Genomic DNA, 18,847 nt, shown 5'->3' with positions numbered 1-18,847 from the left:
AGCATTACGTTCCATTCCAATGGTACGCTGCAGGGACCACTCAAGCATGTGATCGTACACGCCAGAATCTCCCATAAGTGTTAAATTGGGTGGCGATCTGGTGACAGACCGCACACGGCTTTTTAAGCATTGTGACCACTCAGGACCTATGGATGGGGGCATAGCCACGGTAGCCAAAATAAAATGGCCTGCCAAGCATGATAGGTTGCTAATTACTCAGGAACCACACCTGTTTAGGCCCAAAAACAACATGTCACCATGTTAACATGGATAGTCCTCCTCCTGGTGGAACGTGTTATACGAGGCGTCTGGAACACAGAACAAGACAACCAGGGGTCGTGTTCAGTGGGCACCATCTGAACTTGTCCATTAAGAAACGCTCGTTTATCATATCCTGTTGTGCCCCGATGAACACTAGTAATTTATAGGCAACACTACCCCCCCTTCAACCTGCGGCAACTTCAAGCAGTGGAGTGGACACTGGTAGTAGAGGCACATTTTCCCTGTATACAAAGCATTGAGCAAATGGTGAAGGAAAAAAAAAACTATAAAAGCTAATAGCCACAATTGTGATGCGTAATACACTTACTGATATTCCTCCTCTGAAGACGCCATGGCATTCAGCTTCACCTCAAGTTCATCTGGCAAGGAGATTTCGTTCTCATACAGCATGACGTTGTTGATAAACTGTAGTAGAGGGGAATTGCTTATTACAGCCTGCAGAAGCAAACAGTCCATATCACATCAGGGTAATAGTCATTTTACCTTCCTGGTGGTGCCACAGGAGTTCACAGTGAAGTGGAAGTAGGCGAAGCGATCGTGGTAGGTGGGACCACAGGCGGGGGTCACTCAGGGTCAGCTGACCGGGGTTCAGACCAGGAGCGGACTCCACCTTCACCGCCAGCGCAGTCATCATTCCGTTAGAGAAACACTCTTGGAGGTGCGGGAGCAAAAGACAGGTAGCCATCAGACCTGGGTTCGGTATTTGTGACAATTGAGCTTGAACCAATGGAATAGCACCAAAAGTGCAAACCATGCCCATCTGGCACTACTATTAGACTCACAGTATTTGCAAGGAACCCAGGTTTGGTAACCATGTCAAACGACTATCGGAAGCAATTGTTTGAGAACCAACCAGTCAGCGTTTTCAGGAAGCTGCAAGCCAGGGAAAAGTATTTGATGGTCATGTTATAAGGATTCAACAGAGCCACATCCAGTCTGCTCCTGACAGAGGACGAGTGAACTGACTGGGAACCAATGGGAGAGTTCATTAGTCCAATATCGTATGCATGTATACAGGGTAAGGAAAGCGAGGCTAGCTGCAGCAATTTAGGTTAACATGTTTTGGGAGAGCGTCGTACCTCAAACACTGCGTCCGGTGAAGAGAAGGGCAATGTGATGGTGAAGTCTGCGTCGCCCTCTGTTAAATACTATTGAGCAAGCTCATGGTTAAGCAGCCGCTTGCCAACCAAGACCACGAAAAGGGATCTTGGTTCCTGTAGTCCACAGTGATGTGGAAGTTCTCCTGATCACAGATGCCAGTGACTGAGGGTGGCACTACAAGGACAAACAGGGTTGTGTTCATTAAGCACAAAAAAAACGGGAAGGTACTACTTGAACTTGTCCAAGAAGAAACCCTTGTTTTGCAACGGTGGGCCTGAATAAACACGATCCTGGCAAATCAGGAACAGGACAACTGGGTGAAAAATACTCTAAAGCTTAACATTTTCTTTGTAGAGAGACTGCATAGGAAAAACCTACAGTATGGCTAGTTGGGCTTTCACTGCCAATTTCCTGTCAGGGGAATCATTAACGAGAGGAAACCATTCAACAGTAGTTTGGCGTAGTCCAGAGACATACCAAATTCCAGCAGTACAGCATCCACAACGGCAGTGTGAGAGAAAGGAGCGTACTCTGGAAAGATGACCAGACCGTAGATCAGCTGAAGACACCTTGTTCCGCCCTTCTCTGTTGTGAAGTTAAAAGCATTGGTCAATTGATACAACAATAATGCTAACAGAACCTTATTCAACGTCAAGTGACAAGTACATATGGGGAAAACAAACTATACACTTAAAGTAATGTCGCCCTCATTCCTCTAAATCAAGCACTATTGGCAACTGCCAAAATAATGGAAACACTTGAGTAAATGAGGGACATTTGTGCCATTATTTATATTTTGTTGGTGGCCCACTTATTAGGACATGTACAAATTACTGCGTGTGGCTTCGCATTTAACAGAAACACACCTCCTTAAAGACCACCGGGTCTGAGAAGGGCACCTCCATCCTGAAGGTCTTCAAGGTGTTGTCCGGGGATCTCTGCTCCTGAACATTGAAGCCTCTGGCGTTGCACTCTGCAACAGTTAGCACCATGGTGGGAAAGGTGATGTTCAGCAGCTCCACATCAAGGTTGAAGGTTCCCAACTCAAGCACAAACACTGCCTGCTCAGGAACTGTGTCTAAGGGCGTGTCTGTTCATTGGCAAACAAAGGAAAACATTTTGAAATGCGGTACAATGGAAGTTGAAAATAGACATTTGTTATTGGATAAGTCCGGGTATTGCCTCCCCGTTTCAGTACATTTTCTTCTGTTTTGTGCCTAATGAACAACCCAGGCATCCCAAATTACCATAGGCACTGTTTAACTAAACCAGACACAGTTGCGAACTTGTGGAGGCCTGGCCATCGGAGGTGTTGTGATAGGGAAGAGGACTTTGTAGCTGGTGTCCTCGTTTGAGACCTCAATCCACAGCAACTCAAGCATGGGCTCAATGGTGTAAGTGACAAAGTACTGGTCATCCTGAATATGGCTCTGTAAGGGAGACGAGTGACGCAGTCAGGCTGTAATACACAATTGAGTGCAAAAACAGGTCAATGTTCCTTATAAGCCAGAAAGTTAAATACAATTATTCTACCGCTTGTCTTTTAGCCGCTCGTAATTTAAGACAAAATATCCAAAGGAAAGTATTGTTTACCAGACTTTAGAGAGCTGGTAGGTGAATATGGTTGTCAACTTGCATTTCCGGAGGTGTGCATTTTCAAAGCAACTGACACGTAAAGTATGTAAACAGCAGCCGAGTGTTGCTTGCATTCAGTTGACAGTGGCAAAGCTACCGGCTCCCTAAAAAGTCTGGTAAACAATACTTTAGTGTGGATATTTGGTCTCAAATTTCAAGTGGCTAAAGGACAAACTGCAAAGACAAGTGGTAGAGTATGTTTAAGTGTAATTTTATGCAGCATTCACACAATTTTGCAATCAATTGTATATTAGCCTGATTAAGCAGACAATTGCTCAATAAGAAACATTTTACACAAGACAACGTTTCTAGGAGTTTACCCATAAGAGATGGCAAAGGGTTATTGCAAGCCACTGAAAAAGGCTCTACAAATAAGATTTAGAAATTAAACAGGAACATTTTACTCATCCAACGCTGACCTTGAAATAGCCGCCAACCGCCCCCACCGGAATTTCAACAATAATATGAGCCTCCGTGACTAAAACCAAGTAGTTTGTGGCAGCCATTTCCTCAGTGTCCAGCCTCTTAGTGTCAATTCCCATGTACACCTCCATGGTGAATGCATCAGAGGAGAAAAGTGGGTCTGTGTGCTTGGGCATGTACCAGGTGATCACTTCTTAAGTAAAGGCCACCGCCTCTGCAGTGACACAAGAAGCCAAGTGCACATCATAACAGAACATTTTGCAACTGAAAACAAATGTGCCATTATTTTGAAAAAGTTCACCCCAAAACATTTTCCCAACTGAACACTACATAACACAAATGAAAGTCTAGTCTGGAGCCAATTAAGACCTGGGTTTAAAGGATCTTAAATTATTTCACTCAACCTGGTGTTGGACAAACAGCCGTGGCATCTACTCGATTAACCAGCCGCTTCTGCTCAAAGAAGGTTGAGGTTGAGTACCCGCATCGGAACCCCAAGCTACCTGTTCAGGGGGCAACCACACCAGGGCCGTGTTCAGTAGGGCAAACCGTATTAACAATGTGTTGCAGAGTTCAGGTAGGGCCACCCTTTCCAAATGTTTGCTCTACTGAACATGACCCAGTTCATGGAGGAAGTCAGCTTACATTCTGGAGGTATGTCTCCTCTGCATTATGAGGGCTTCTTAACACCAGCCGTGTGGGAGTGTTGGCTATTGCATAGCCCTTTCTTTGGACCTCATCCACATTCATGACCTTCTTGCTAGGACTAAAGACTACTGCTGTCATTTTGTATCCTGAAGCAACAGCTGTCTCAGGAAATGGAAACATGAATTAAACAAAATTGACAAACGCACATTTTGTTTAGCGCCATCCTGTCATCTTGTAGTGAAATTACAGAAACTGAAATATGGCTACCTCAGCTCCTCTCCGGAAGTTGGCGCTCCTTGCTTTCGGGCCCCCAGTGGGCTGTTCGGCGACGGTTTGGATGTCTGGAACAGTCCTTTTGACAGACACCTAGAGAAGAAAGCCAATTATTCCTTATCCATTTTCTCCCTCCCATACAATAGGAAATCAAGGGCCAGTTCTCAATCTGTCCACTCACCTCCTTAAATGCATTGAGAATGGGCCAAGATTCCTCACCTCTAAAGTGGTCCTATGTGCATTTTGAAGAGGCGAGTGGAATTGAGAGAGAGTCATGACCTCGTGTCGCAGAAGAAATGAATCACTGGACAGTTGTAGCTCTAGACAGATAATTTATACAGGCAGTACGACAAGCTCGACTGTAAACATGTCCATTAGGGCATGCACTGCTCACTTGCCTCCATGTAGTTGCGGTCGCACAGAATCTCTCGGGAGGTCCAGGGGGTGTAGCTACAGGTTTTGCCCACGCTATACACAGGGTCTTCAGTCATGTGGTTTCCTGGCAGCCTGAACTGCATGACCAAGCTGATCATCTTATCATCCTAAAATGAAGGGGGAAGGAAAAAAAGCCTTTGCCTATATGAATGCAGTTGCCACTGTATTGAAGCCACACTACAGGAGAAGAGCTCAGTAGTTCACATCACTGCAGTCTGTATCAGAAAGTTGGCTGGCCCTCTGAAAGCCCTCCATAAACTTCTGCTGTACCTTCCGTCATCGTTAAGAGATACCAGACCCAGGGGTGGCTAACAATGGAGATCCTTTTGATAGCCACAGAGTTCAGTAAAACTGCTTCAATGTTTCTGGCACCGTACTTCTAATAACCTCCATGCTCTAAAGTTGTATGAATTAGCACCGCTACGGCAACTCAGGCTTATTGAGGACCTTTTTACTGAAGAATGTGTTCGTTTTCAATGATTTCATTTTTCCATCTAGTGATGCAAATATTGACTTGTATCTTGGTGTATACAGGGCTCATCTGTAAAAGAGCCTGGTCTCAGCATGACTCCAGGTCAAAGGTTAAATAAAATGACGTTGCTACATTATGGGTTGCAAATGCAATGACACTGAAAGGCAAACTGTCCATTTGAAGACACTACAGTTCTTAGGGTTACCATGTTTTGGGAAAAGCAGTTTTGAAGAGAAGCAAAAAACATGGCATTCCCCATGGGGTCAAATTTAAAGCTGAATCCACACTGAGTAGCAAGGCCAGGTGTATGATTTGTGTGTCATCTGGAAGGGATGGAGATGGTGTGAACACAATAGTTGACGAGCAATATCAAGCCATGAATTATGAAAGGAGAGAAAGAATCATAAGAGGCAAACTCACTGAAGACAGTGTAACCTCTTCAAAGAGGAGCGACACTCAAACGAATAACGTTACCAGCCTCAGCGTTGAGGTCATCTGGAATGGGAAAGGTTAGTTAAAAATATTGTCAAACGCTTAGTGCTTGAATTTGCAGGGTGCAAAATGCATACTTATAGAAGGTGTCTGTTGTGCTTGTATGCCCACAGCTGCCATCAATAGGCAAAACAACCTGTAAGGCATTTGACAAAATATTATGATTGATTAAGAACTCAAATGTTTGCGTCACAGGTCTTCTAGGCTACTACTTACCCTGAGCGAAAGAAAAGAACCATTGTAGAACAGAATTGTTTCAATAAAATACACAGCTTCAGAACCTAATATTTGACCACCTACAGCCCAGGGGTATGCAACTTTTACCCTATTACAAATGCTTCCCACACTCAGTCAGCTGAACCCCAAAGGGCTGCACATTTTCATTTTATTCCCCTCCCCTAGCCCTACAAAGCTGATTCAAATAATCAATCAGCTTTGTTAATCTGAATCAGCTGTGTAGTGTTAGGACAAAAATCTAAATGTAAGGCTACTGTTCAATTTTAGAAGGGTGCTCCTCCCTCACTGCTTTTATCCATTCATTTCAGGGGCCATGGACTGGTGCACCTCGGCTCAGGTTAATAGAACTCCCTCATTAGCAGCACAACAGCCTTTCACAGTTGAAAAGCATAATTACCCAACCGTCTACAATTGTAGCCCAGACAGAGAGAATGATATTGGCCTCTAATGGCCAAAATGCTGCATTTGCATGCACTTTCACAATTTTGAATGTAGTCCTCTGGGTGGGACTACCAACTTCATTGGCTGATCCCTACTGGTGACCCTGTTGAAGTCATGTCCAATCGATTCCGACAGCGGAAGAATTGCTCTGGCGCGTTGCATTAAATTCTTAATTAAAATGAAGAGCTTCTTTTTGTCTTGTTGATGTTGATACCGACTGTCTATTCGGCAACTTTGGTTAAACCACGGTCAATTGATCAATATTCAGGTCGCCTGGAGTCTGACCATTCTGGATCATTTAGAATTTTAAGGACCATTTTAGAGAGACATCTCACCTCATGTCAATGTAATTGAATATACATGTTTGACATCCGTCATTTAACAAGCCATTGCAGTAGACCAAAAGTAATATTGTTGACAGAAAATAAATGCATTTTTTCTTCAATTAGGCAGCCCAATTTCTGTTCTTTAAAATAAATAAAAATGTACTAAATCAGATTCATCCAGGTCTGATGGGCCAAAAGATCAGAAATTAAAACCAACAAACCACTGACGTGACCTTGAATTATCTGAGGACTGTTTAATTGTTAACCAACTCTAAATTAATCATGTTAGGATTTGGGGTGCCGAGGAAGCGGTTTTAAAGAGTTACCGTCTCCCGACTTAAACTCTAGACGGTAGAAATCTATTACATTGATAAAGTCAACTTATTAACCATGACATCGTATCCACCTTGCAGCTGCAAAAACCCCAGCCTTATGATTCAGTACTATACAAATTGGTTTAATTGAATTACTAGCTAAACACACAGGTCCCTAGCAGACTGACACAATATGATGGCTTGTTACAAGATGTCTCTCCCCCTCCCCCGTTCCATAAGAGACACTTATCGTTGATACATTTTTGAACACACGAACCAGCGCCAGCTTGGAGTAAAATCATGAATGTATTTATGTGGGATGCCGCCGTGGAAAGGTAGGTGGTTGGGTCTTCTCTCGGATTGGCTACACGAGGTCACAATGTCGTTGGTTGTTCGTGACTCCAATGACGAGTCTTGAACAGAACTACAGGTTGGATTATCCTTTCACTCGTTCTGGAAGATGGGCCACTGATTCTTCAGTGGGTGATGAGAGTAGGATGGTTTGGATATAGTAGCAGAATGGTCCCACTTAAGTTTGCTTTTCTAGGTACTTGTGAGTTTAGGAAAGTTCCAAATGTGTAGCTTGCGCCTCACGGGTTTTCTGGTCTAATGTTAATTTCTGTTACCAATCCTTTTATGCACTCTGGCCGCCGGGGACGGTTCCGTCAGTCTGAACCGCTCTCTGATGACCCTCGTGGCATGGCTACTTACTATGCACATTTTCTAGGGGAGTTTCTCTAACATGTTCAAAAGTGAATACTGAAACAATATTTCTAACATAAGACTGGTCAGAGATTAGCTATAGAAAATGAATGTCATATTGGTTTTTATTTTGTGATTTTTACTAGAAAGGTGCTCACTCTACAGGTAGGAAGTCTCGAGCCTTTACATTGTATATGAAATATGTTTTTGAAAGATATGGTGATTTTTGGTGGGAAAAGCCTGTTAACAAAGACATTCCTTTAGTTCATACTGGAGGGGGAGAAAGAACCCACTTCTGCTGTAAATTGATCTGATCCTCACAGGACATTCATGACACCGCTACAAGGCGGTTGGGGTTTGCAGCGTTTTCTTGTTCCTAACTTAGTCCCTCTCTCTACACTGGCAGCTGTGAGAACCCCGGTGATCCATACCTTGTGGTCTTCCACCCGGTGGTAGCTGACGCCAGGGTCCACTTCCCCCCCTCACGTCAAATGCTTTGCGGTCTATATGTTTTCCTTCGCCGAGGATGCGAGTGAGCCGAGTGGCCAGGTAACAATCTTTATTGGTTAATTTTGTGTGAGTGGCAATCATCCCTTTAAAAAACAAAAATCTGACACCATCAAATCGTCGATTCCTAGGTCTTTGTCCATTGTGATGTGGTCATCTGTGATGACAGTAGTCCCTCTGGCGGCCCCTGTAGTGGACAATGTGTGAATCAGGACAACCCGAAAAGAGGTTGGTCTTGTTTTATGCTTTTCAGACCCTGGCAGACCATAACTGAACTAATAGGTTCTCTCTCTCAACAGGTCAACGACATGTCAAAGACCTCTTTGAGGAGCGTCATTTATGTTTCTTCTGGATACATTCTTTGGGTGTAATGTCTCTAACATGTCAAATAAAGTGTTTTATATAAAACAATCCTAACTGTTTTAGCTACCTTAATTGTATCTGATTTGCGTTTAACACCAAGGCGCATGTAGTAGGCTTGTCATCTGACGTGTATCAATCAACCCTTTTGTAAGCATGGAACTCTGAACCATCCACTGGAGGGAGATAAGTGTTGCACACCAATTTCCCATCTAGGACAGACAATGGGTGTCAAAGCAAAAGCTTTCCAATGTCCAGTAGGATAAACTGACACAATGTTATAGTAGATGGTGTTTTGCCAAAGTGAGGCCAGCAGGGCTGTGGGTTGGTAATTTTCAACTGAAATTACAACTTTCCTTGATACCTCTCACTAGCTTAGTTTCCATCCAAATATGGACATTTCTTCTTTAATGATATGCATGTCAATCTCTCATGGCTCAAATGGGAAGAGCTTGACTTCATCACTACTTGTTTGTGTAAGAAGTGTTGACAAGCTGAATGTACCGAGCTGTCTATTTTTAAACTACTAGCACACAGCTCGGACACCCATGCATTTCCCACAAGACATCTCTTCACAATCTCCAAGTCCGAACTACGGAAGGTACAGAGCCATGAATACGTTGCAATCTATTCTGCATCAGGATAAGATTTAAACACACACCGTAAGGAACAGCGGGGACTGAAGAGACACACTCCTTTAAAAATTGCGAGCTTGCACAGCAGGATGGCTTCATTGCTCCAGACCACAAATCAAATCTAATTTATTTATATAGCCCTTCGTACATCAGCTGATATCTCAAAGTGCTGTACCCAGCCTAAAACCCCAAACAGCAAGCAATGCAGGTGTAGAAGCACGGTGGCTAGGAAAAACTCCTTAGAAAGGCCAAAACCTAGGAAGAAACCTAGAGAGGAACCAGGCTATGTAGGGTGGCCAGTCCAATGATTTTTGATAAAGCCAAACAGTGAGACATGTAGTTCAAATTTGGAAACATGAGAGCTACAGACAGATAGGGGAAAAGGCAGACAGAAGAGCCCTCCCCCGCACTGCAGAGACCTTGAAGGTTGGAGAGCAGAGAGAAGTTTTAGAAGGGGAGCCAGGACGAGCAAAGATAACAATGTGTAGATAACAGTTACTGAGTGGAGACAAAAGCGAGAATTGGACATGTGGAAAATGAAAGGGGCGCTCCTAAATGATAATGTCAGAACAGAAGGATAATATACTAATCTTACCTAAGTCATTATTTAGAGTAGGTAAGGTTGTTACCTGGGCAGAGCCAGGTAACAAAGGGGGGATGGGTAAATTGTGTTCTAGAATAGGATGTGACCTACGGGATGATTAACTGATAAAAAAACAAACAATTTTAGCTAATAAATGAGAAACTGTATGTCCAAGATTTTATGCACTACAGGTGAAGTCACTCAATCCAGTCCCATAGGCCTGTTGGGGGGACCATACCAAGGACTCCTGGTGACAGCTAGCTGAAAGAGCTACCCGGATTCATATCGCACTGCGGGAGGGTAAGGCACATTTGACACTGTCGAACAATAACAGAGTTCGAGAGGAGAACTGGAATTAACAGAATTCTGGGGGCCATCTCTCGAATGAAAAATACCTTACCTGTCCTTTCCTCACTGTTGTTGTTCATAGAAGTGAAGATGTGTCTGGCTCTTGCTAAGCGATGTGTTCTAGGGGAGAGGGTGGGGCTTCACATGGAAGCTGTTCGTCTGAGCTGTCTTATCGTGATTGACATGTTCCTGATACAGCTCGTCCTACTCGAGTATGCGGAGAGTGGTAATTTGACCCATGGTTTAGACGATAAGGAGTTTGTTCCAAAATAAAAGAGATATCGTGCAGGTTCCCATATTGATCGTGGACACAGGTCATAGCTCATTTGGAGAGAGGGCTATATGAATCCACTCACCCAGTATGGAAGAAGGTAGAGTGAAGGTGAGAGTTTTTGATTGTAATCCGGAGAGAGGGATGCATTGCATAAAGATAAGCCTAACCCTCTAAACAGTAATGAAGGAGAATCTAGGGTTGTGGTATGATTGAGATGACCAGGTCTTGGTCGACACCCTAGTACGGTAGAGGAGAGGAGTTTGGGCCGGTATGGTAAAGCTGTTCACGAAAGCAGGAATGCCAGATAATGACCGTTGTATTGATTTGCACTATTTAAATCCCCAGGTTCCTCCCTTTACAGTGACCGGAGGAGATTATTACCGTTTGGCCCGGTACAGTACTCCTGGGAAATGATGTCAGGGTGGGGTTTTACCAACAGATTGGACAGGATTATGCTCCAATGTAATGCCTTTGACACTCATTCAACACCAAGACATGAAGTATAGCCAAATGGGAGAAAAGAGCTATTCCATCTGGGTCTCTTATTGACTGATAACATTGGGATTCCAAGGGCGTGCCAGAGGAGTCAAAGCAAGAAATCAGATTCTAGCAGGATTAGAGTTAAGCATTTCCGGGGCTCTACTCTCACAAGAACGTGGACTGGATTAATTATATTTATGATAATCAACAGCGCTTTAACAGGTATACCAGAGATGTTATTAAAGGTTTTGTAGAACAGACTGAAGCAACCAGCTGGAAGGCTTGGCAGAATAGAATTGCATTAGATATGTTAATGGCTGAAAAGGGAGAAGTATGCGTGATAATCAGGACCATGTTTGTGCTTACATCCCAAATAACACAGCTCCGGACGAATCAGTGCCCGAAGCCTCAGCTGGTTTGACCACCCTGGCTCACGGGTTGGCAGAAACTCTGGGGTGGATACTTCTCTGAACTAAATTGGGTTGACAGTGTGTATGGAAAAATGTTGTGTTATGGGCTACCTTCATCTGTGTGACTGTTAGTTTTGTAAGGACGTGGTTGATTGCGTGTATGTATGAAAGTTATTATTTCCAGGACTCTCTGGAGTAATCTATGACAATAGATGATGCGGTGTGGGATGCTTCCAGGTTCTGACCCGTGGAGGACTGAATGCTTGACTACAGGACAAGTGGACAAATCTGGATCTTTCATCATTGGGGAATTTATGTTTGATGAGACTAGTGTTGAGGATAGAATTAGATTGTACTTTGTTTCAATATTAGACTGTTTTTTTAATAAAGATTGTAAAACAAAATCCTGTTAAGAAGAGTTATAATTCTGATGTAGGTTTAAGGGTTAAATTAAGGTTAAGGTTAGATTTGATTAATGATGGGTGAAGAGTCGGATAAACATTTAAATAATAATGTTGGTTCATATTTTTATTTTTTATGTTTGATAAAATTAGATGTAGATTTGAATGTATAATATTTGATCAAAGGGAGGATTGTTAGAGGAAATTATGGTTGAAATGACTAATGTATACATTCCAATCAGAACTGACTAGTCCAAATGCTATAATGTACTGTACATATGAATTTTCTCTTGCTCCCATTCCCAATTGTATATAATGTAGTCAGGAGTTTAGTAACAATGAAGGTCTGTTCCTTAGTTCATACATTTGTACAATCTCCAGGTGGTAGGAACGGCCCATCTCCAGGTTGTCTAGAATGTTGATTTATACTGACTGGCCTTGACTTCGTGCTGATAATGCGAAGGCACGAGAGCTAGAGGGCCCCTCTACTTGTGAAATAGATAGAACGTTTAGGAAACGCTGACGTCATTTTCAGTTTATAACCTGTGGAAATATGTGTATGTGGTTAGTACTCACTTGAATTAAACGCTGTTACCTTGGCTTTTAAGACTGGTCTCAATCTACTTCATGTATAATTAATGAACTTACAAATCATTAATGAATTAGAAATGAGTGCGAATTTGGTTTTGGCTATAAAACATACAGGAATTTAGAAATTCCACTAACAGGCGCTCAACAAAGATTGCTGATAAAATAGATGGAAGTTGTCTTAATGAGTCAAGCAAATGTACAATTTGAGGAATGTGTTAATGTAGAGGCGTTTGTGCGGCTTTTTCTGTCAGTTAAATTACGAAAATGAATTTGTCTTTCAGGGACTCCTGAGAACCAACAAACCAGGCTGTTGTCTTGTGAAACAGTGGATGGAAAGAATCTAGCTGGCTAAAGCATTGACTGCACAATTGTGTAAGCTTGCCTTGCAGTGCAGCTGAAGTAACATGGCTAGCTATTTACTTAGTGTCGGATTAAAAATAACTTGCCTATCTGGGTATGGACCTTAAACGTAAAGTTCTGAACTAATATTCATACAAATCCATGAACCTCAAGTCTGAATGGAATTAATGAAGCCTAGAGTAGAATACCTTTATTGTGCGAAGGATGCAAGACCTATACACACGTATTTTAGTTATTACCACGCATGAGATTCCCATATTGTAGCTTGTACATTGAATATATTCACCGATCATGTGCGGTTCATGTATGACTGACATTCTTTTTCAGTCATATCAAACGATGCGGTGTCTGCATGTATGTATTACACTACAACAGCGGTTTACTGCTCCTGTGATATCAATGATTACACATTAACTATACATGATTGATTTAATTCATATACAGGAAAAAAACCTATGCATATCTAACTCATCTGAGGACACAGGATAGTGTTTCAACCAGTGGAGAATGTGAAACGCTTTATTGAAAGTGGATTTTAATTGTAATACGAGTTCAATCTTGGGCGGGCAGGTGGGTAGAGCGTTGTCCTAGTAACCAGAAGGTTGCAAGATTGAATCCCTGAGCAGAAAAGGTAAACATCTGTCTTTCTGCCCCTGAACAAGGCAGTTCCTAGGCCGTCATTCTTATCTGACATGCCTAGTTAAAAGGAAGGCAAATCTGTACTTCAATGCACATATGGTGTGCATTAGATGAGGTGGGGGGAGAGAGAGCATATGATTCATGAATGACAGTGCTACCCTAATATTCTCTCAGTTCATCCCAATTGCGCTGTCGAGACTGGATTCCTCTCACATCAAAACATACATGCAGACAAGAGCATGATTAAGCCTTTTTATTCTAACACGGTCAGTCATCTTAAATCAGGAGGTGAAATGCAAAACTGACCTTGGATCATTAACTCTGGGATTCCAATGTAAAGCATCTCTAATAATACTTCCTGTTGACCCAACCAAGTGACATCATCTCTATGATCAGGCCGTGCCCTCTGTCAGCCATTTCAGATGCAGGAGGGGTTCAACAAAACAGCTGATATAACCTAGAGGATTTAGGGGGATCAGTCATATCTAGTCAAGGACCATATCACCTCCACCCTACCTGACACCCTAGACCCACTCCAATTTGCTCACCGCCCAAATAGGTCCACAGACGATGCAATCTCAACCACACTGCACACTGCCCTAACCCATCTGGACAAGAGGAATACCTATGTGAGAATGCTGTTCATCGACCACAGCTCGGCATTCAACACCATAGTACCCTCCAAGCTCGTCATCAAGCTCGAGACCCTGGGTCTCGACCCCGCCCTGTGCAACTGGGTACTGGACTTCCTGACGAACCGCCCCCAGGTGGTGAGGGTAGGCAAACAACATCTCCTCCCCGCTGATCCTCAACACTGGGGCCCCACAAGGGTGCGTTCTGAGCCCTCTCCTGTACTCCCTGTTCACCCACGACTGCGTGGCCACGCACGCCTCCAACTCAAATCATCAAGTTTGCGGACGACACAACAGTGGTAGGCTTGATTACCAACAACGACGAGACGGCCTACAGGGAGGAGGTGAGGGCCCTCGGAGTGTGGTGTCAGGAAAATAACCTCACACTCAACGTCAACAAAACTAAGGAGATGATTGTGGACTTCAGGAAACAGCAGAGGGAACACCCCCCTATCCACATCGATGGAACAGTAGTGGAGAGAGTAGCAAGTTTTAAGTTCCTCGGCATACACATCACAGACAAACTGAATTGGTCCACTCACACAGACAGCATCGTGAAGAAGGAGCATGCAGCGCCTCTTCAACCTCAGGAGGCTGAAGAAATTCGGCTTGTCACCAAAAGCACACAAACTTCTACAGATGCACAATCGAGAGCATCCTGGCGGGCTGTATCACCGCCTGGTACGGCAACTGCTCCGCCCTCAACCGTAAGGCTCTCCAGAGGGTAGTGAGGTCTGCACAATGCATCACCGGGGGCAAACTACCTGCCCTCCAGGACCCCACCCGATGTTACAGGAAGGCCATAAAGATCATCAAGGACATCAACCACCCGAGCCACTGCCTGTTCACCCCGCTATCATCCAGAAGGCGAGGTCAGTACAGGTGCATCAAAGCTGGGACCGAGAGACTGAAAAACAGCTTCTATTTCAAGGCCATCAGACTGTTAAACAGCCACCACTAACATTGAGTGGCTGCTGCCAACACACTGACACTGACTCAACTCCAGCCACTTTAATAATGGGAAGTGATGGGAAATGATGTAAATATATCACTAGCCACTTTAAACAATGCTACCTTATATAATGTTACTTACCCTACATTATTCATATCATATGCATACGTATATACTGTACTCTATATCATCGACTGCATCCTTATGTAATACATGTATCACTAGCCACATTAACTATGCCACTTTGTTTACATACTCATCTCATATGTATATACTGTACTCGATACCATCTACTGTATCTTGCCTATGCTGCTCTGTACCATCACTCATTCATATATCCTTATGTACATATTCTTTATCCCCCCTTATGTACATATTCTTTATCCCCTTACACTGTGTATAAGACAATAGTTTAGGAATGGTTAGTTAGATTACTTGTTGGTTATTACTGCATTGTCGGAACTAGAAGCACAAGCATTTCGCTACACTCGCATTAACATCTGCTAACCATGTGTATGTGACAAATAAAATTTGATTTGATTTGGGAGAGGGATGGCGGACACCACACACACAAGTACTTCCCTCCTGAAAATCATTCCCGTGAGGACAAACAATAGAAGATAATGCCAATAGGTGTCTGCGTCACATACAGTATCTTCTTTCAAAGTGTACCTGAAACATTTTAAATAGAGGGCTGTGTTTCTCACCACTTGGTTATTGCAAGGCTAACCCATGACTTGGCAGCAACAGATAGTCCAGTGGAAATGTATGCGGTGTAAATCTGAAAATTAGCAGCTGACATCTTAAGGGTTTTTTAATTCATTGCAAGCGAGACAGATTCCACGGAGAAAAGGAACACAGAACAGTTTAATTACCTCTGGTTATGGACACTTTTTGCCAGCAACGGCCTGGTCCTCACACAGTGAACATCTGGCAATATCTACATTTTCTCCCCCCTTGGTCAGCTCGCTCTCTGAATGTAAAGAAAACAATAACTGAGATATGACCGTTCAATCTAAAGCAGCACGTGTAATGTTTTTAGGATAAGCAACACAGCCAGTGCTGCTTATATGAGATGCCATCTTCGTAGGTGTCCGCTTTGACTTCCTTTTGTGTCGGGAAAAAAGTCGCTTTCAGAACAATTATTTTTGATTTCGACAAAAAGACAACAATTTGACCGTTAATAACCACACCTTCATACAAATGTATGCAGAATTCTTGACTCCTCAACTGAAGACGCTGCCCTATCCTGCCAGCACGCCCGCAAGCAAGCCACTCCAGAGCAGAATGATGACGCGTGGAAGATGGAAAGGAATGAGAGGGGAACAGCAATTTGCTGCAAGTTTGGCTAATAGCTGAACAATAGACTATTCAACCTTCACTAAAGAATAGTCTGATAGCTGAGCTAAATGTGACCCCCCTATCAGAGACCGGATTTGCCCTAATGACCAATGTAATTACCTTACACGTTATGTTGGCTGACAACATAAGGACTACGCTGTCCTTATGAACCACATAGCATATCATTACACAGCTGGATGTACCGGTATGTTAGTAGTTGTACATCAAACTTGCCAGGAGATTAGCTATAGACTTGATTATTCTCGTCATTCTTAGTTTGGCTACATGGTATAGTCGTTGTACTTTCGTAAATTCGTTCTGGCTAGCTACAGGCTGGAAAATAGGAGTCAGAATTCACCCAAGGCTGAACAACGGCTTAATAAGAACGTTGACTAAGCTGGAAGAGATTCGCAGAGATCGTTTTGACTGGAGGGATGCTTAAGGATTCCATTAAAAATCTATCCCGTTTTATTTTACCACTACAATCTGTTCGTCGGACTAAACTGGAGGAAATAAACTAGTGTAGAAAGTGTACATCCGCACCTCGATGGTGTCAACTGGGGCGGCAGGGTAGCCTAGTGGTTAGAGCGTTGGACTAGTAACCGAAAGGTTCCAAGTTAGAATCCCCGAGCTGACAAGGTACAAATCTGTAGTTCTGCCCCTGAACAGGCAGTTAACCCACTGTTCCTAGGCAGTCATTGAAAATAAGAATTTGTTCTTAACTGACTTGCCTAGTAAAATAAATAAAAAACTTTAAAAAATAAATAAACTGTGCTTATGTCTGCGTAATGAAAAAGTATGGGGAAATATAACTTTTTCTGGCCTAGCGATCAGATGACAAACGAGCTCATTGCCTAGATATACATAATTACAAAGAAGAGATTCTCCAGATTTTTAAATGGTGCCTGTGTAACAGTTTTACTGCCGTCCCGAACCAGGGACCCTCTTTACACATAGACAACAGCCACTTTCGAATCATAATTACCCATCACTCCACAAATGCCGAGGGGAACAACTACTTCAAAGTCTCCAATAGAGCTCAATTTTTATGGAAATGTGAGCGACGCAGACTCGGTCTCAACCCTTAAGTCTTTATTGAACATTCTTCTCATCAGTAGGTCCTGTGATTGATTGTAGTCTGGCCCAGGAGTTTGAAGGTGAACGGAACGGCACTGGAGCAACGAACCACCCTTGCTCTCTCTGCCTGGCCAGTTCCCCTCTCTCCACTGGGATTCTCTTCCTCTAACCCTATTACAGGCGCTTAGTCACTGGCTTACTGGTGCTCTTCCATGCCATCCCTGGAAGTGGTGCGTCACTTGAGTGGGTTGAGTGAACTTCCTGTCTGGGTTGGCACCCCCCCTTGGTTTGTGCCGTGGCGGAGATCTTTGTGGCGGAGATCTTTATGGGCTACACTCGGCCTTGTCTCAGGATGGTAAGTTTTTTGTTGAAGATATCCCTCTAGTTGTGTGGGGGTTTGTCATGGCGGAATCAGAATTATTTAGGTAACATTTATAAATAATATGTTTTATTATTATTATTGCATGCTTATGTGAGATATGTCATTAGAATGTCTATTTTTGGATAATACTGTTGGCCGGTTGCAGTTCTCTGTTCTCTGTCAGGGTTCAGTTACTTGGGCCGTAGAGAGGGGAAAGGTCAAGCTTGTCTGTCCCTCACGACGCCAGGACAGCGGAGTCAATCACCACCTTCCGGAGACACCTGAAACCCCACCTCTTCAAGGAATACCTAGGATAGGATAAGTAATCCTTCTCACCCCCCCCCCCCCCCCTTAAATGATTTAGATGCACTATTGTAAAGTGGCTGTTCCACTGGATGTCAGAAGGTGAATTCACCAATTTGTAAGTCGCTCTGGATAAGAGCGTCTGCTAAATGACTTAAATGTAAATGTAAAATGTAAATGTAAACATATCTTCTAAACCATTTTATGGGATGATTGAGGGGGAACCAATTATCTCTTGGCTCCACAATGTCTGTGTGCCAGTCACTGTCTCTGTGATCTTGTCCAGGAGGGGTGTATTTGATATATGCCTGTTGATGAGGTTTTGTTTTATGGTCCTGAGAGCGAGATAGGAACATAGTTTAGGAGACAAAGCTGAACGATAATTTATAGCCAATGCTGTCTGGCTATGTGTGTCTTTGCTATAAAGGATCTCAGTTGCAATGTGTAAGGACTCTCAGAGAATTCATTTATAGACACTGAATTGATCTGAGAGTCACAGGGTTGTGATGGAGCTCATATAATTAAAGATGGAATTTATGATAACTCTGACTTGTGTGTGGTTTGCTCTCATGATTTGGTAAATACAGGAAATTTCCACTACAGGTTGTGCTTTGGCAAAGTGGGTGGGGTTATATCCTGCCTGTTTGGCCCTGTCCGGTGGTATTGTGGTGTCTCCCGACCCTTCCTGTCTCAGCCTCCAGTACTTATGCTGCAATAGTTTGTGTCGGGGGCTAGGGTCAGTCTGTTAACCTCTCTGGGATCGTTCGGGACGCTTTGCGTCCCACCTCGCCAACAGCCAGTGAAATTGCAGG

The 18,847-nt window shown here is 43.4% G+C and overlaps 1 pseudogene; it reads right to left on the bottom strand.

Moving 5' to 3' along the window:
* Positions 1-295: 295 nt before the first annotated feature.
* Positions 296-4,895, bottom strand: LOC135557264 (uncharacterized; annotated as a pseudogene).
* Positions 4,896-18,847: the final 13,952 nt, after the last annotated feature.

Source organism: Oncorhynchus masou, chromosome 16, assembly GCF_036934945.1.
Source record: "Oncorhynchus masou masou isolate Uvic2021 chromosome 16, UVic_Omas_1.1, whole genome shotgun sequence".
Classification (NCBI taxonomy): Eukaryota; Metazoa; Chordata; class Actinopteri; order Salmoniformes; family Salmonidae; genus Oncorhynchus; species Oncorhynchus masou.
The sequence above is the reverse complement of the archived record's forward strand: the minus strand, read 5'-3'. Positions and strand labels throughout refer to the sequence as shown.